The sequence below is a fragment of the Hyla sarda genome, chromosome 9 (genome assembly GCF_029499605.1).
Source record: "Hyla sarda isolate aHylSar1 chromosome 9, aHylSar1.hap1, whole genome shotgun sequence".
Lineage (NCBI taxonomy): Eukaryota > Metazoa > Chordata > Amphibia > Anura > Hylidae > Hyla > Hyla sarda.
This window is the reverse complement of record NC_079197.1, coordinates 3,358,616-3,378,504: the sequence shown is the minus strand read 5'-3', so window position 1 is coordinate 3,378,504 and position 19,889 is coordinate 3,358,616. Positions and strand designations below refer to the sequence as shown.

Sequence of the window (19,889 nt, the reverse complement as noted above, 5' to 3'; positions counted from 1 at the left end):
TCTATCTATCTATCTCATATCTATCTATCTATCTATCTCATATCTATCTATCTATCGATCTATCTATCTCATATCTATCTATCTATCTATCTCATATCTATCTATCTATCTATCTCATATCTATCTCATATCTATCTATCTCATATCTATCTATCTCACATCTATCTATCTCATATCTATCTATCTATCTATCTATCTCATATCTATCTATCTATCTATCTATCTATCTCATATCTATCTATCTATCTATCTATCTATCTATCTATCTATCTATCTATCTATCTATCTGTAGGGATGGTTTTTGTCCTGCACCCTGGGGGGCAGTGTTGGCCTCATACACCATCGGGTCAGAAGCTTCTATTGTTCCGTGCAGTAAATACGCTTTTAGTGAAGATGGATTCCTCACACTTCCCTTTGAACTTTACTAGAAAGTCTCTTGTATCCATGAAGGATGATGGGATTCCTTTCTCCTTTCTCCTTTCTCCCCCCGTCACACATCTGCCGGAGAAATCCAGACCCCAGGGCGAAAATCTGTAAACACAGCGATTCATTAAAAAGATATTAGAGGGGTGGGGGGGGGGGGGGGGGTGGGGGGGGTAAATCCGGGGACCCCGGGGAACGTATGAGGAAAATCCCAAAACAATTCTACCATAATTCCCCAAAACTTCTGGAGATGTGACCGTGACCATACGCCCAGACATGTGCTTCTATAATATGGCAGGGGGCGCTCAGGAGTCACGGAAAGTTTAGTGGTGGTGGTGGTGGTGGTGGTGGGGGTGGGGGGGGTACTTTATACTACATAATTAATAAGACAAACCCTATTACATTTTCTTAAAGAGCTCCCCCCCCCCACCCCCCACCACATTGTGAGGCAGTGTCTCCTATCAGCGGATTGGGTAGGACCGTTCACTGATGAAGGGGGGCGCTATTCACACTCAGTCCCCTCCATGGTCACTATTTTTAGATGATCACTATATTTAAAGGGACAAGATATGGAGACCCCATAAATAGCGCCACACATTGCCCGCAGGTTGTGTGCGGTATTCAATGAAGCTGCAATACCCTTCACAACCAGAAAACAGATGTGGCACTATACATGGAGTCACTTTTTGGAAACACCCTCTATGCAAATCTTTTGGTTTCTATTGGTCAAACAGAAACAGGAAGTGCCTTGAACATGTTTGTCACATGATCCCTCTTTAGAGATCCTGATTGGCTGAAGAACCTTATAAGGGTCCGGTGCCATATTGTGCGTTACCCCCATCAAATTAGAATTTAGGAAGAGGATACAATGTTACCTGCTGGTGTAATGTTTAAATGAACTCTGTCAAAAACTTTTCTATGTTGTATATTTTGGCAAAACATTAATTAACCTTTCTAATAGATTTTATATGATCATTTTATATTCTTTCTATAGAAATTGTGGCTTATAAAAAAAACAAAAACACCACTAGGGGTCCCCATACCATCCAGAACGTAATCCTGTCCAATTGCAGCATCATCTTTGTCCCAGCTAAAGCACAGGCAGGGACAAGGACCAGGAAGTGAGGGCGGGACTAGCACTTCTCTGTGCTCACTCCTGTCCAATCAGACTGCAGCATGAAAACAGAGAGGAGGGGTTTACTGAGTAGTGATTTGATGATGAGACAAAGCACTCAGGAAGAAGGAGGAGTCATGCATAATGAGGCCACTCCTCCTCTAGAGCACAGGATGGAAAACCAAGTGAGCAACAGTAGAAGGTATTTTGCGAGATAAATATAGGTGCTAGACACAGAACCATTACATGTACATGATCAGGATTAGGGACTGAGTAACATATAACTTTCTTTTTATTACTCTTTAAAAAGTAAAAAAATTGACTGTAAAAAATTTTGGGGAAACGACACAACGATCTGTTTTCTCTGCGTCACTTCTAAGACTGGAAAGTGATTTCGCTAAGGGGGGGGGGGGTGTTTTTTTTTCTTTTTTCTAATGTGAAATATAAAAGAGCCCCCCCCCCCCACTCCCGCGAGGGACAAAGAGATTTGCAAATGTTTTCAATAGGTTTCCTCATTGAGGGGGACGTGGAGCGCAGTCTGTATGGGGGGCTGAGTGCTGCCTCCGAAGGCCGGGGCGCAGGGTTTTTTTTCTCATTTAATGGAAACTTGCTAAATTTATTTGTTGGGAATCACATTTAATTAGCTTAGTACGACCCTTCAGAGACAAAGACGTCTCAATCTGGAGCCAATCTAAAGCTCATTGCAAGCCGGTGAGAGAAAAGGGGTCTGGAGGGTCCGCGATGGGGGGGGGGGGTGTCTGCAGGTGACTGGCACGCGTGGAGACAAGGGGCCCTCTCCGCCACAAAGCTTAATTGTAAAGAGAGTGGAAACAAATGGGGTTTTCCTCAGGTTCGGCCTCAGGAAAGACAAAAGGATACGAGGGGCTTAAAAAGGAGACGGGGGGGCCGTCAGAGCGCGGTCGGAGCAGCGGGGCCACCATTGGCTATGGAAGGCTCCAAATGGCACCTGAAGTAGTGTTTGTGCAGATCTACCAATGGGGGCAGGATGGGGCACGGGGGAGTGGGCTCTTTGTATTTAGAAAAATAGGCGGGGGGGTCCTCGATATATAGGTGACAATTACCGGCCCGACAGCTGCACCGACCCAGGAGGAAACATGGCCGATAATTCAGGTGGTCTGTGTGTATCATAGACTAGCGCAGTGTATTGCAAAACTACAACTCCCAGCATGCCCGGACAGCCTTTGGCTGTCCGGGCATGCTGGGAGTTGTAGTTTTGCAACAGCAGGAGGCGCACGGGTTGGAAAACACTGGGCAGGAAAAACACTAAAACTACCTGTATTATTTAGCAGTAGTTTTGTTTGGGCACTATATGGGTGCGTTCACACGAGCGGATTGACAGCGTATTTTACGCTGCAGATTCGCCGTTGAAGGACCCTCTGTATTCTGCCTTTACGTGTGCCTGCTCGGAGGGGCTATGAGCAGCCACAGCGCGATGTGCGAGTCACAGTATACTCGGGGCAGCTCTCGGCCTAGCTCATTGAGCAGGGGGAGCGGCCACGATATGTGCGACTACACCGCGCATGCGCCGCGACTCGCACATCGCTTCAGTGTGTCTGCACGTAGCAGCGTATTGCCGCTCCGAGCAGGCACATGTAAAGGCAGCATACAGAGGGTCCTTCAGCGGGGGATCCGCAGCGAAATCCGCTCGTGTGAACGTACCCTACGGCTGTATTACATCGGCTCTTTTAAAGGGGTACTCCACTGGAAAAAAAGTTTTTATTAAATCAACTGGTGCCAGAAAGTTAAACAGATTTGTAAATAAATTACTTCTATTAAAAAAATCTTAATCCTTTCAGTACTTATCAGTTGCTGTATACAACAGAGGAAATTCTTTTCTTTTTGAATTTCTTTCCAGTCTGACCACAGTGCTCTCTGCTGACACCTCTGTCCATGTCAGGAACTGTCCAGAGCAGGAGAGGTTTGCTATGGGGATTTTCTCCTGCTCTGGACGGTTCCTGACACGGACAGAGGTGGAAGCAGAGAGCGCTGTGGACAGACCGAAAGGAAATTCAAAAAGAAAAGAACTTCCTCTGTAGTATACAGCAGCTGATAAGTACTGGAAGGATTAAGATTTTTAAATAGAAGTAATTTATTTACAAATCTGTTTAACTTTCTGGCACCAGTTGATTTAAAAAAAAAAAAAAACTTTTCTACTGGAGTACCCCTTTAATGCCACCCTATATATCCGCTGTGTTAAAACAGACAACTACACAATGCAAACATGCAAAAAATAAATAATAAAAAAAAAATTATATATATATATATATATATATGTGTGTGTTAGGAAAAAAAAATGGAAACAGAAAAAAATGCAAACAAGCAAAAAAAATCGATAATTATATGAATAAATATATAAAGAAAAAATGCAAACAGAAAAAAAATAAAAAGAAATGCAAATATATATATATATATATATATATATATATATATATATATTCAAACAGAAACAAATTAAAAAATATATAAATAAATAAAGAAAAATTATAAATGAAAAAAATGTACAATAAATAATTAAATATATAAATAAATTAATAAACAATGTAAACAGAAATTTTTTTAAAGTAATGCAAACACACAAACACATATATATATATATATAAATGCAAACAGAAATAAATATATAAAGAAATATATAAAGAAAAATGATAAAGGAAAAAATGTACGATAAATAACAAAATATATAAATAAAAGAATAAACAATGTAAACAGAAAAAAAGCAAAACATTTTAAGACAATACAAGCGCAAAAGAAGACAAAAAAAATGCTTTGCAAAAGCACAAAACAGCAAAAAAACATAAAAAAGAAAATAAAAGAAAGAAAACAGAAAGCAAATTGCAGTAGAGATTAGTTCTCCAAGCTGATGACCTGCAGCTGTTGCAAAACTACAACTCCCAGCATGCTCGGACAGCCGTTGGCTGTCCGGGCATGCTGGGAGTTGTAGTTTTGCAAGAACTGGAGGTCCGCAGTTAGGAGCCCCCCACTGTAGAGGACAGATATGAAGGGTGATCAGCACTTATCCCCCTGATCTGCTCTGAGGGTCTTCACCTCCTTGGTTTATCTGATCACCTTTCATGAAGAGGTGGACAATTCCTTGAAGTGCTGATTAACCCTTTATCTCCCTGTGGACTCTGACACTTTCTCTTCCTCACTAATCTACAAAGTCCCCTCCCCCCCCCCGCAGGTGATCCTATCAGGGCAGGTATCATCCCAAACCTCCAGGACCCCTGAGGCCTCCATTGGGGGGGTCTCTCCAGGAGTCAGGGGCCATTATCTCCTCCCCCGGGGACCTGAATCCACTTCATTGACTCTAAAGATCCTTAAGCTTCTCCATGAGGTGTAAGGATCTGGATTAGGGAGGATCAGGAGCCCACAATTTATATAGCACCAACATATTCCACAGCGCTGTACACAGGGGGAGATTTATGGAAACCTGGGTAGAGGAAGAGCGGTGCAGTTGCCCATAGCAACCAATCAGATTCCTTCTTTTATTTTTAAAGAGAAAATGAAAGAAGGAATCTGATTGGTTGCCATGGGCAACTGCACCGCTCTTCCTCTACCCAGGTTTCCATAAATCTCCCCCATTGTCCCCAATGGGGCTCATAATGTAATCCCAGAGTACAGGCCGGAACCACCATTTGGCATGTTGGGGGTTGTAGTGCTGCTTCCCTTCTCTCATAATGTCTCAGTGTTATGCTGGGGGTTGTAGTGCTGCTTCCCTTCTCTCATAATGTCTCCGTGTTATGCTGGGGGTTGTAGTACTGCTTCCCTTCTCCCATAATGTCTCAGTGTTATGCTGGGGGTTGTAGTGCTGCTTCCCTTCTCTCATAATTTCTCAGTGTTATGCTGGGGGTTGTAGTACTGCTTCCCTTCTCCCATAATGTCTCAGTGTTATGCTGAGGGTTGTAGTACTGCTTCCCTTCTCCCATAATGTCTCAGTGTTATGTTGGGGGTTGTAGTGCTGCTTCCCTTCCCTCATAATGTCTCAGTGTTATGCTGGGGGTTGTAGTACTGCTTCCCTTCTCTCATAATGTCTCAGTGTTATGCTGGGGGTTGTAGTGCTGCTTCCCTTCCCTCATAATGTCTCAGTGTTATGCTGGGGGTTGTAGTACTGCTTCCCTTCTCTCATAATGTCTCAGTGTTATGCTGGGGGTTGTAGTGCTGCTTCCCTTCCCTCATAATGTCTCAGTGTTATGCTGGGGGTTGTAGTACTGCTTCCCTTCCCTCATAATGTCTCAGTGTTATGCTGGGGGTTGTAGTGCTGCTTCCCTTCTCCCATAATGTCAGTGTTATGCTGGGGGTTGTAGTGCTGCTTCCCTTCTCCCATAATGTCTCAGTGTTATGCTGGGGGTTGTAGTGCTGCTTCCCTTCCCTCATAATGTCTCAGTGTTATGCTGGGGGTTGTAGTGCTGCTTCCCTTCCCTCATAATGTCTCAGTGTTATGCTGGGGGTTGTAGTGCTGCTTCCCTTCCCTCATAATGTCTCAGTGTTATGCTGGGGGTTGTAGTACTGCTTCCCTTCTCTCATAATGTCTCAGTGTTATGCTGGGGGTTGTAGTACTGCTTCCCTTCTCTCATAATGTCTCAGTGTTATGCTGGGGGTTGTAGTGCTGCTTCCCTTCTCCCATAATGTCAGTGTTATGCTGGGGGTTGTAGTGCTGCTTCCCTTCTCCCATAATGTCTCAGTGTTATGCTGGGGGTTGTAGTGCTGCTTCCCTTCTCTCATAATGTCTCAGTGTTATGCTGAGGGTTGTAGTGCTGCTTCCCTTCCCTCATAATGTCTCAGTGTTATGCTGGGGGTTGTAGTGCTGCTTCCCTTCCCTCATAATGTCTCAGTGTTATGCTGGGGGTTGTAGTGCTGCTTCCCCTCCCTCATAATGTCTCAGTGTTATGCTGGGGGTTGTAGTACTGCTTCCCTTCTCTCATAATGTCTCAGTGTTATGCTGGGGGTTGTAGTACTGCTTCCCTTCCCTCATAATGTCTCAGTGTTATGCTGGGGGTTGTAGTGCTGCTTCCCTTCCCTCATAATGTCTCAGTGTTATGCTGGGGGTTGTAGTGCTGCTTCCCTTCTCTCATAATGTCTCAGTGTTATGCTGGGGGTTGTAGTGCTGCTTCCCTTCTCTCATAATGTCTCAGTGTTATGCTGGGGGTTGTAGTGCTGCTTCCCTTCCCTCATAATGTCTCAGTGTTATGCTGGGGGTTGTAGTGCTGCTTCCCTTCTCTCATAATTTCTCAGTGTTATGCTGGGGGTTGTAGTACTGCTTCCCTTCCCTCATAATGTATCAGTGTTATGCTGAGGGTTGTAGTACTGCTTCCCTTCCCTCATAATGTCTCAGTGTTATGCTGGGGGTTGTAGTGCTGCTTCCCTTCCCTCATAATGTCTCAGTGTTATGCTGGGGGTTGTAGTACTGCTTCCCTTCCCTCATAATGTCTCAGTGTTATGCTGGGGGTTGTAGTGCTGCTTCCCTTCCCTCATAATGTCTCAGTGTTATGCTGGGGGTTGTAGTGCTGCTTCCCTTCTCTCATAATGTCTCAGTGTTATGCTGGGGGTTGTAGTGCTGCTTCCCTTCCCTCATAATGTCTCAGTGTTATGCTGGGGGTTGTAGTACTGCTTCCCTTCTCCCATAATGTCTCAGTGTTATGCTGGGGGTTGTAGTGCTGCTTCCCTTCCCTCATAATGTCTCAGTGTTATGCTGGGGGTTGTAGTGCTGCTTCCCTTCTCTCATAATTTCTCAGTGTTATGCTGGGGGTTGTAGTACTGCTTCCCTTCCCTCATAATGTATCAGTGTTATGCTGAGGGTTGTAGTACTGCTTCCCTTCCCTCATAATGTCTCAGTGTTATGCTGGGGGTTGTAGTGCTGCTTCCCTTCCCTCATAATGTCTCAGTGTTATGCTGGGGGTTGTAGTACTGCTTCCCTTCCCTCATAATGTCTCAGTGTTATGCTGGGGGTTGTAGTGCTGCTTCCCTTCCCTCATAATGTCTCAGTGTTATGCTGGGGGTTGTAGTGCTGCTTCCCCTCCCTCATAATGTCTCAGTGTTATGCTGGGGGTTGTAGTACTGCTTCCCTTCCCTCATAATGTATCAGTGTTATGCTGAGGGTTGTAGTACTGCTTCCCTTCCCTCATAATGTCTCAGTGTTATGCTGGGGGTTGTAGTGCTGTTTCCCTTCCCTCATAATGTCTCAGTGTTATGCTGGGGGTTGTAGTACTGCTTCCCTTCCCTCATAATGTCTCAGTGTTATGCTGGGGGTTGTAGTGCTGCTTCCCTTCCCTCATAATGTCTCAGTGTTATGCTGGGGGTTGTAGTGCTGCTTCCCTTCTCTCATAATGTCTCAGTGTTATGCTGGGGGTTGTAGTACTGCTTCCCTTCCCTCATAATGTCTCAGTGTTATGCTGGGGGTTGTAGTACTGCTTCCCTTCTCCCATAATGTCTCAGTGTTATGCTGGGGGTTGTAGTGCTGCTTCCCTTCCCTCATAATGTCTCAGTGTTATGCTGGGGGTTGTAGTGCTGCTTCCCTTCTCTCATAATTTCTCAGTGTTATGCTGGGGGTTGTAGTACTGCTTCCCTTCCCTCATAATGTATCAGTGTTATGCTGAGGGTTGTAGTACTGCTTCCCTTCCCTCATAATGTCTCAGTGTTATGCTGGGGGTTGTAGTGCTGCTTCCCTTCCCTCATAATGTCTCAGTGTTATGCTGGGGGTTGTAGTACTGCTTCCCTTCCCTCATAATGTCTCAGTGTTATGCTGGGGGTTGTAGTGCTGCTTCCCTTCCCTCATAATGTCTCAGTGTTATGCTGGGGGTTGTAGTACTGCTTCCCTTCCCTCATAATGTATCAGTGTTATGCTGAGGGTTGTAGTACTGCTTCCCTTCCCTCATAATGTCTCAGTGTTATGCTGGGGGTTGTAGTGCTGCTTCCCTTCTCCCATAATGTCTCAGTGTTATGCTGGGGGTTGTAGTGCTGCTTCCCTTCCCTCATAATGTCTCAGTGTTATGCTGGGGGTTGTAGTACTGCTTCCCTTCTCCCATAATGTCTCAGTGTTATGCTGAGGGTTGTAGTACTGCTTCCCTTCTCCCATAATGTCTCAGTGTTATGTTGGGGGTTGTAGTGCTGCTTCCCTTCTCTCATAATGTCTCAGTGTTATGTTGGGGGTTGTAGTGCTGCCTCCCTTTTCTCATAATGTCTCAGTGTTATGCTGGGGGTTGTAGTACTGCTTCCCTTCCCTCATAATGTCTCAGTGTTATGCTGGGGGTTGTAGTACTGCTTCCCTTCTCCTATAATGTCTCAGTGTTATGCTGAGGGTTGTAGTACTGCTTCCCTTCTCCCATAATGTCTCAGTGTTATGTTGGGGGTTGTAGTGCTGCTTCCCTTCTCCCATAATGTCTCAGTGTTATGCTGAGGGTTGTAGTACTGCTTCCCTTCTCTCATAATGTCTCAGTGTTATGCTGGGGGTTGTAGTGCTGCTTCCCTTCTCTCATAATGTCTCAGTGTTATGCTGGGGGTTGTAGTACTGCTTCCCTTCCCTCATAATGTCTCAGTGTTATGCTGGGGGTTGTAGTACTGCTTCCCTTCTCCCATAATGTCTCAGTGTTATGCTGGGGGTTGTAGTGCTGCTTCCCTTCCCTCATAATGTCTCAGTGTTATGCTGGGGGTTGTAGTGCTGCTTCCCTTCCCTCATAATGTCTCAGTGTTATGCTGGGGGTTGTAGTACTGCTTCCCTTCTCCCATAATGTCTCAGTGTTATGCTGAGGGTTGTAGTACTGCTTCCCTTCTCCCATAATGTCTCAGTGTTATGTTGGGGGTTGTAGTACTGCTTCCCTTCTCTCATAATGTCTCAGTGTTATGCTGGGGGTTGTAGTGCTGCTTCCCTTCTCTCATAATGTCTCAGTGTTATGTTGGGGGTTGTAGTGCTGCTTCCCTTCTCTCATAATGTCTCAGTGTTATGCTGGGGGTTGTAGTACTGCTTCCCTTCCCTCATAATGTCTCAGTGTTATGCTGGGGGTTGTAGTACTGCTTCCCTTCTCCCATAATGTCTCAGTGTTATGCTGAGGGTTGTAGTACTGCTTCCCTTCTCCCATAATGTCTCAGTGTTATGTTGGGGGTTGTAGTGCTGCTTCCCTTCTCTCATAATGTCTCAGTGTTATGCTGAGGGTTGTAGTACTGCTTCCCTTCTCCCATAATGTCTCAGTGTTATGCTGGGGGTTGTAGTGCTGCTTCCCTTCCCTCATAATGTCTCAGTGTTATGCTGAGGGTTGTAGTACTGCTTCCCTTCTCCCATAATGTCTCAGCGTTATGCTGGGGGTTGTAGTGCTGCTTCCCTTCCCTCATAATGTCTCAGCGTTATGCTGGGGGTTGTAGTGCTGCTTCCCTTCCCTCATAATGTCTCAGTGTTATGCTGGGGGTTGTAGTACTGCTTCCCTTCTCCCATAATGTCTCAGTGTTATGTTGGGGGTTGTAGTGCTGCTTCCCTTCTCTCATAATGTCTCAGTGTTATGCTGGGGGTTGTAGTACTGCTTCCCTTCTCCCATAATGTCTCAGTGTTATGTTGGGGGTTGTAGTACTGCTTCCCATCTCTCATAATGTATCAATGTTATGCTGAGGGTTGTAGTACTGCTTCCCTTCTCCCATAATGTCTCAGTGTTATGTTGGGGGTTGTAGTGCTGCTTCCCTTCTCTCATAATGTCTCAGTGTTATGCTGGGGGTTGTAGTACTGCTTCCCATCTCTCATAATGTATCAATGTTATGCTGAGGGTTGTAGTACTGCTTCCCTTCTCCCATAATGTCTCAGTGTTATGCTGGGGGTTGTAGTGCTGCTTCCCTTCCCTCATAATGTCTCAGTGTTATGCTGGGGGTTGTAGTGCTGCTTCCCTTCTCCCATAATGTCTCAGTGTTATGCTGGGGGTTGTAGTGCTGCTTCCCTTCTCTCATAATGCCTCAGTGTTATGCTGAGGGTTGTAGTGCTGCTTCCCTTCTCTCATAATGTCTCAGTGTTATGCTGGGGGTTGTAGTGCTGCTTCCCTTCTCCCATAATGTCTCAGTGTCATGCTGGGGGTTGTAGTGCTGCTTCCCTTCTCTCATAATGCCTCAGTGTTATGCTGAGGGTTGTAGTGCTGCTTCCTTTCTCCCATAATGTCTCAGTGTCATGCTGGGGGTTGTAGTGCTGCTCTTCTTCGGTAATCATGTCTCTTGGTGTCATGCTGGGTGTTGTAGTGCTGCTTCCCTTCCCTCATAATGTCTCAGTGTTATGCTGGTGGTTGTAGTACTGTTTCCCTTCCCTCATAATGTCTCTTGGTGTAATGCTGGGGGTTGTAGTGTTGCTCATCTTTGGTTATCATGTCCCTTGGTGTCATGCTGGGGGTTGTAGTGTTGCTCATCTTTGGTTATCATGTCTCTTGGTGTAATGCTGGGGGTTGTAGTGTTGCTCATCTTTGGTTATCATGTCCCTTGGTGTCATGCTGGGGGTTGTAGTGCTGCTCATCTTTGGTTATCATGTCTCTTGGTGTAATGCTGGGGGTTGTAGTGTTGCTCATCTTTGGTTATCATGTCCCTTGGTGTCATGCTGGGGGTTGTAGTGCTGCTCTTCTTCAGTTATCATGTCCTTTGGTGTCATGCTGGGGGTTGTAGTGCTGCTCGTCTTCAGTTATCATGTCCCTTAGTGTCATGCTGGGGGTTGTAGTGCTGCTCATCTTTGGTTATCATGTCTCTTGGTGTCATGCTGGGGGTTGTAGTGCTGCTCTTCTTCAGTTATCATGTCCCTTGGTGTCATGCTGGGGGTTGTAGTGCTGCTCTTCTTCAGTTATCATGTCCCTTGGTGTCATGCTGGGGGTTGTAGTGCTGCTCTTCTTCAGTTATTATGTCCCTTGGTGTCATGCTGGGGGTTGTAGTGCTGCTCATCTTTGGTTATCATGTCTCTTGGTGTCATGCTGGGGGTTGTAGTGCTGCTCTTCTTCAGTTATCATGTCCCTTGGTGTCATGCTGGGGGTTGTAGTGCTGCTCATCTTTGGTTATCATGTCTCTTGGTGTCATGCTGGGGGTTGTAGTGTCGGCTCTGCTCTCCATGGACACTAAGTCTGGGGCTCCGCATGTTCCGAGTCTTGTGCAGAGAAGCTTAATATCCCGGATAAAAGGAGACGACAAGATTCCTGCAGATCGTGAAGTGTCCAGCCGGGACCTGACACAAAGCCCGGGGGCCCATAATCCGGGTGATGGGCGACACCTGCACCAGATTAGGGCCACATCCCCCAACACATTAATAACGAGGATCCAATGTGTGACATTATAAGATCCGTCACTTCACATTACATGCGGCAGGAAATGATGGGGGGAGTAGTGTCATATATAGAGTCACACATGATGGGGGGAGTAGTGTCATATATAGAGTCACACATGATGGGGGGTGTAGTGTCATATATAGAGTCACACATGATGGGGGGAGTAGTGTTATATATAGAGTCACACATGATGGGGGGTGTAGTGTCATATATAGAGTCACACATGATGGGGGGTGTAGTGTCATATATAGAGTCACACATGATGGGGGGAGTAGTGTCATATATAGAGTCACACATGATGGGGGGAGTAGTGTCATATATAGAGTCACACATGATGGGGGATGTAGTGTCATATATAGAGTCACACATGATGAGGGATGTAGTGTCATATATAGAGTCACACATGATGGGGGAGTAGTGTCATATATAGAGTCACACATGATGGGGGGAGTAGTGTCATATATAGAGTCACACATGATGGGGGGAGTAGTGTCATATATAGAGTCACACATGATGGGGGGAGTAGTGTTATATATAGAGTCACACATGATGGGGGATGTAGTGTCATATATAGAGTCACACATGATGGGGGGAGTAGTGTTATATATAGAGTCACACATGATGGGGGAGTAGTGTCATATATAGAGTCACACATGATGGGGGATGTAGTGTCATATATAGAGTCACACATGATGGGGGGAGTAGTGTCATATATAGAGTCACACATGATGGGGGGTGTAGTGTTATATATAGAGTCACACATGATGGGGGGTGTAGTGTCATATATAGAGTCACACATGATGGGGGGAGTAGTGTCATATATAGAGTCACACATGATGGGAGGTGTAGTGTCATATATAGAGTCACACATGATGGGGGGAGTAGTGTTATATATAGAGTCACACATGATGGGGGGTGTAGTGTCATATATAGAGTCACACATGATGGGGGGTGTAGTGTCATATATAGAGTCACACATGATGGGGGGTGTAGTGTCATACATAGAGTCACACATGATGGGGGGAGTAGTGTCATATATAGAGTCACACATGATGGGGGATGTAGTGTCATATATAGAGTCACACATGATGGGGGGAGTAGTGTTATATATAGAGTCACACATGATGGGGGGAGTAGTGTCATATATAGAGTTACACATGATGGGGGGTGTAGTGTCATATATAGAGTCACACATGATGGGGGGTGTAGTGTCATACATAGAGTCACACATGATGGGGGGAGTAGTGTCATATATAGAGTCACACATGATGGGGGATGTAGTGTCATATATAGAGTCACACATGATGGGGGGAGTAGTGTCATATATAGAGTCACACATGATGGGGGGTGTAGTGTCATATATAGAGTCACACATGATGGGGGGAGTAGTGTCATATATAGAGTCACACATGATGGGGGGTGTAGTGTCATATATAGAGTCACACATGATGGGGGGTGTAGTGTCATATATAGAGTCACACATGATGGGGGTAGTAGTGTTATATATAGAGTCACACATGATGGGGGGTGTAGTGTCATATATAGAGTCACACATGATGGGGGGTGTAGTGTCATATATAGAGTCACACATGATGGGGGGAGTAGTGTCATATATAGAGTCACACATGATGGGGGGAGTAGTGTCATATATAGAGTCACACATGATGGGGGGTGTAGTGTCATATATAGAGTCACACATGATGGGGGGTGTAGTGTCATATATAGAGTCACACATGATGGGGGGAGTAGTGTCATATATAGAGTCACACATGATGGGGGGAGTAGTGTCATATATAGAGTCACACATGATGGCCCAAGACACAGCAGAAAGTATCCAATATGATGGGCGTAGATACATGGCTCATCAGACAGTATCAAATCTGACAGGTTTTGATATATACAGTGGGGATCAAAAGTTTGGGCACCCCAGGTAAAAATTTGTATTAATGTGCATAAAGAAGCCAAAGAAAATCTCCACAAGGCATCAAATTACAGATTAGACCTTCTTATAATATGTCAACAAAAGTTACATTTTATTTCCATCATTTACACTTTCAAAATAACAGAAAACAAAAAAATGGTATCTGCAAAAGTTTGTGCCCCCTGCAGAGTTTATAGCATGCACGGCCCCCTTTACAAAGCTGAGACCTGCCAGTGTCATGGATTGTTCTCAATCATCATCTGGGAAGACCGGGTGATGTCAATCTCAAAGGTTTTAAATGCCCAGACTCATCTGACCTTGCCCCAACAATCAGCACCATGGGTTCTTCTAAGCAGTTGTCTAGAAATCTGAAACGGAAAATAGTTGACGCTCACAAAGCTGGAGAAGGCTATAAGAAGATAGCAAAACGTTTTCAGATGTCAATATCATCTGTTCAGAATGTAATTAAGAAATGGCAGTCATCAGGAACAGTGGAAGTTAAAGCAAGATCTGGAAGACCAAGAAAAATATCAGACAGAACAGCTCACAGGATTGTGAGAAAAACAATTCAAAACCCACGTTTGACTGCACAATCCCTCCAGAAAGATCTGGCAGACACTGGAGTTGTGGTACACTATTCCACTATAAAGAGATACTTGTACAAATATGGTCTTCATGGAAGAGTCATCAGAAGAAAACCTCTTCTACGTCCTCACCACAAAAATCAGCGTTTGAACTTTGCAAATGAACATATAGACAAGCCTGATGCATTTTGGAAACCAAAAGTTCTGTGGACTGATGAGGTTAAAATTGAACTTTTTGGCTGGAATGAGCAAAGGTACGTTTGGAGAAGAAGGGGAACAGAATTTAGTGAAAAGAACCTCTGTCCAACTGTTAAGCATGGGGGTGGATCAATCATGCTTTGGGGTTGTATTTCAGCCAGTGGCACAGGAAACATCTCACGAGTAGAAGGAAAAACGGATTCAATAAAATTTCAGCAAATTTTGGATGCTAACTTGATGCCATCTGTGAAAAAGCTGAAGTTAAAGAGAGGATGGCTTCTACAAATGGATAATGATCCTAAACACACCTCAAAATCCACGGGGGATTACATCAAGAGGCGTAAACTGAAGGTTTTGCCATGGCCTTCACAATCTCCTGACCTCAACATAATTGAAAATCTATGGATAGACCTTAAAAGAGCAGTGCGTGACAGACGGCCCAGAAATCTCAAAGAACTGGAAGACTTTTGTAAGGAAGAATGGGCAAAGATACCTCAAACAAGAATTGAAAGACTCTTGGCTGCTACAAAAAGCGTTTACAAGCTGTGATACTTGCCAAAGGGGGCAGTACAAGATATTAACTCTGCAGGGGGCACAAACTTTTGCCGACGCCATTTTTTTTCTGTTATTTTGAAAGTGTAAATGATGGAAATAAAATGTAACTTTTGGTGACATATTATAAGAATGTCTAATCTGTAATTTGATCCTTTTGGAGATTTTTCCATCTTTCCTTGGCTTCTTTATGCACATTAATACACATTTTTACCTGGGCTGCCCAAACTTTTGATCCCCACTGTAGCTTAGAGGATACTGATACACACAAAAAGGTTTGGATACAGCGGCTTATCAAACTGTATCACACGATTAGTTTAGATGCAAAAAATCAGCAGACACCATAATAAATTCGGTTTGGATACAAAGGCTCAACAAACAGTATCAAACAAGATAGGTTTGGAAAGAGTGGCCTAGTAGGCAGTATCACAAATGATAGGCTTGGATACAGCAGCTCTGAAGGCAGTATCACAAATGATAGGCTTGGATACAGCAGCTCAGAAGGCAGTATCACAAATGATAGGCTTGGATACAGCAGCTCAGAAGGCAGTATCACAAATGATAGACTTGGATACAGCAGGTATCACACAGGATAGGTTTCGGAGACAGCAGCTCAGAAGATATGTATCACACATGACAGGTTCATCAGACAGTATAAGCTTAGATACACAGACTCAACAAACAGTATCCCACATCTCATATGATAGGTTTGGATACAGCGGCTCAGCGGAGAGTATCACACGCACTATGTTTGGATACAGTAGCTCAGAAGGCAGTACAACATATGATAGGTTTGGATACAGCAAATCAGCAGGTAGTATCACACAGGATAGGCTTGGATACAGCAGCTCAGAAGGCGTATTACACAGGACAGGTTCAACAGACAGTATAAGCTTAGATACATATGCTCAACAAACAGTGCCACATAAGATAGGTTTGGATACAGCGGCTCAGCGGAGAGTATCGCACGCGATATGTTTGGATACAGCAGCTCAGAAGACATGTATTGCACATGACAGGTTCATCAGACAGTATAAGCTGAGATACACAGCCTCAACAAAACAGTATCTCATATAATAGGTTTGGATACAGTGGCTCAGCGGAGACTATCGCACGCGGTATGTTTGGATACAGCAGCTCAGAAGACATGTATCCCACACGACAGGTTCCTCAGACATTATAAGCTTAGATACACAGACTCAACAAACAGTATCTCATATAGTAGGTTTGGATACAGCAGCTCAGCGGAGAGTATAGCACTCGATATATTTGGATACAGCAGCTCAGAAGGCATGTATCGCACATGACAGGTTCATCAGACATTATAAGCTTAGATACTCAGACTCAACAAACAGTATCTCATATAATAGGTTTGGATACAGCGGCTCAGCGGAGAGTATCGCACGCGATATGTTTGGATACAGCAGCTCAGAAGACATGTATCCCACATGACAGGTTCATCAGACATTATAAGCTTAGATACACAGCCTCAACAAACAGCATCTCATATAATAGGTTTGGATACAGCGGCTCAGCGGAGAGTATCGCATGTGATATGTTTGGATACAGCGGCTCAGCGGAGAGTATCGCACGCGATATGTTAGAATCTAGCTGCTCCAAAGGCATGTATCGCACACAATGGGCTTAGATACCCTGCCGCCGCATGCTAAGCAGACACAGTATAAATCCAGAGATGGTTTGAGCCGCAGACAGGCTTAGGATGCGCAGGTGGAGTAGAGATGGATGCTTAGTGCCGCGGGCCCCTCGGACTGACAGGAGCGCTCAGACAGCCTGTAACGCTGAGTATCGGGATGGGAATTGAAAGTGCAGAATTACAGCAAACATTTCCTTGTAATTTATCCTGGGAGCTCTGTGCCAAGATCACATTTGGCCGGTCCGGGGGGGTAATTGAGCAGTAATGAACCCTGAGGTGTCCCGTAATTGAGGACTGAGCATTGCGCACCGTGCCAAAACCATAAATGTCTACCATTCTGCGGGCGGATGCAATCTCGGATATATCTGTAAGTACAGCTCAGCGCGCTCCCTGTGGTATTCCATACTATGAATTATAGAAATCCTTCATTAAGACTCTTAAGCTTTTATCATGGGTGGGGCGGGCGGGGAGGGGGGGCGAGATGCGGCGATGACCCGCTCCTGGCCATCATGTGCGCACATCTATTAGGATGGTACTTGGGCGTCTGGTTGGCGCGTCCATTACCTGCCATCAGCGGCCATTTTTATGGTCGAGGAGGGGAGCGGCTCGCGCTACGGATCTGATTGAGCGTAAAAAGGGGCTCTAGCCACCCCTGTGGCCTCGTAATGTAGGATGATAGATGGCGCTTCGCGGTTGGCGCCCGGCAGCACAATAGTTATTTACTTTGCAGTTTGTACAGTACGTCATTGTAAATCTCTAAAATGGCCGACACGTGATGGTGTCAGCCATTTTATATCTTCAGTTCTGCCAGGTAGCTTTATATCATTTATAACAGTGGTCTCCAAACTGTGGCCCTCCAGATGCTGCAAAACTACAATTCCCAGCATGCCCGGACAGCCAACGGCTGTCCGGGCATGCTGGGAGTTGTAGTTTTTGCAAAAGCCGTGGGTCCATACTGATCTATAATGTTCTAACAGCGACCATATGACCTCTCAACCAATCAGGATCTTCCATTCCATAGACATATACACAAAATCACGAAAATGATTGTGGGGGCGGAGCATGCTATGGCGCAAAGCCCGTACCATATAGTGGTCCTTCCAGTTAAACTCCAACTGTGGAACCGTGCCATGTATATGCTAGGGCGGTGTTGTCCAACCAGGGTGCCTCCAGCTGTTGCAAAACTACACCTCTCAGCATGTCTACACAGCCAACGGCATTCCGGGCATGCTGGGAGGTGTAGTTTTGCAACAGCTGGAGGCACCCTGGTTGAGAAACACTTTGCTAGGGTATGTATGAAGTAAATGAGTTTCCCATAGCAACCAATCAGATCACTGCTTTCACTTTAGTGTTGCCATTAGTGACAAATTAGATGACTGTTTTCACTTTCGCACTGTAGCGTTGCCCATAGCAACCAATCAGATCACTGCTTTCACTTTAGTGTTGCCATTAGTGACAAATTAGATGACTGTTTTCACTTTCGCACTGTAGCGTTGCCCATAGCAACCAATCAGATCACTGCTTTCACTTTAGTGTTGCCATTAGTGACAAATTAGATGACAGCTTTCACTTTCGCACTGTAGTGTTACCCATAGCAACCAATCAGATCACTGCTTTCACTCTTGCACTATAGTGTTGCCCTTAGCGACCAATGAGAATCCAGCTTGAATTTTAGAGCTGGTTCTAAGCAATCATGTGGTTGGTTGCTATGGGCGACACATTGGGGAGATTTATCAAGATGGCATCAGCACCAATATCTCAGCTACCTCGGTGAGGAGATGAACTGCGTACATTATACGAGCACCGATCAGATCTCCATCAACATCATCAGGGAGGAAAGCAAGATGTCTGCAGGACGGTAAATCAGAGAATCTGGACAAGAAAGGAAACTTCTAGAAAAAGATGGAAACAAAGAGAAAAATATCAAATACTGAAAAAATATAGAAGAAATCTATCTATCTCATATCTATCTCTCTCATATCTATCTATCTCATATCTATGTATCATATCTATCTATCTATCTCATATCTATCTATCTCATATCTATCTCATATATATCTATCTATCTCATATATATCTATCTATCTATCTCATATCTATCTATCTATCTCATATCTATCTATCTATCTATCTATCTATCTGTCTCATATCTATCTATCTATCTCATATCTATCTATCTATCTCATATCTATCTCATATCTATCTATCTATCTCATATCTATCTCTCTATCTAATATCTATCATATCTATCTAATATCTCATATATATATATCTATCTCTCATATCTATCTATCTATCTCCTATCTATCTATCTATCTATCTATCTATCTCATATCTATCTATCTATCTATCTATCTCATATCTATCTCTCATATCTATCTCATATCTATTTATCTATCTCATACCTATCCCATATCTATCTAATATCTCATATCTATCTATCTATCTCATATCTATCTCATTTCTATCTATCTCATATCTATCTATCTATCTCTCATATCTATCTATCTCCTATCTATCTATCTATTTCATATCTATCTATCTATCTATCTCATATCTATCTCATATCTATCTCATATCTATCTATCTCATAGCTATCTCATATCTCATATATATCTATCTCTCATATCTATCTCATATCTATCTATCTCATATCTATCTATCTCATATCTATCTATCTATCTATCTATCTCATATCTATCCATCTCTCATATCTATCTATCTATTTCATATCTATATCTCATATCTATCTATCTCTCATATCTATCTTTCTCGTATCTATCTATCTCATGTCTATCTATCTATCCATCTCATCTATCTATCTATATCTCATATCTATCTATCTCATATATATATCTCATATCTATCTCATATATATCTCGTATCTACCTCATTTCTCTCATATCTATCTCATATCAATCAATCTATCTATCTCATATCTATCTCTCCTCTGGATAGGGGATAAGATGTCTATGGACAGAGTACCCCTTAAAGGCGATCATGGGATCCTAAGTATTAAGTTACAGTTGCCGATTTGCTCAGTGAGCTCAACAGACCCCCGTGATGTGATCACAGGGGTCCAATGAGCAAAAATAGCAGCAAAGGGTCCCGTTACCTGCCTCCGGATCGCCCCTCTGATGATGCAGCCAGGCTATAT

At 44.1% G+C, this 19,889-nt stretch overlaps 1 long non-coding RNA gene across 2 annotated transcripts in view; it reads left to right on the top strand.

The window, feature by feature from the left end:
• Positions 1-19,889, top strand: part of LOC130291648 (uncharacterized) — a 63,941-nt gene that overhangs the window by 40,165 nt on the left and 3,887 nt on the right. The window contains exon 1 of one of the 2 annotated variants that reach the window (XR_008847991.1): positions 18,427-18,590. The exons of the other annotated variant lie outside the window; for it this stretch is intronic. This is a non-coding gene — a long non-coding RNA (uncharacterized LOC130291648). Of the gene's footprint in view, positions 1-18,426; positions 18,591-19,889 lie in introns of those variants that run through there. 2 annotated transcript variants of the gene reach the window in all.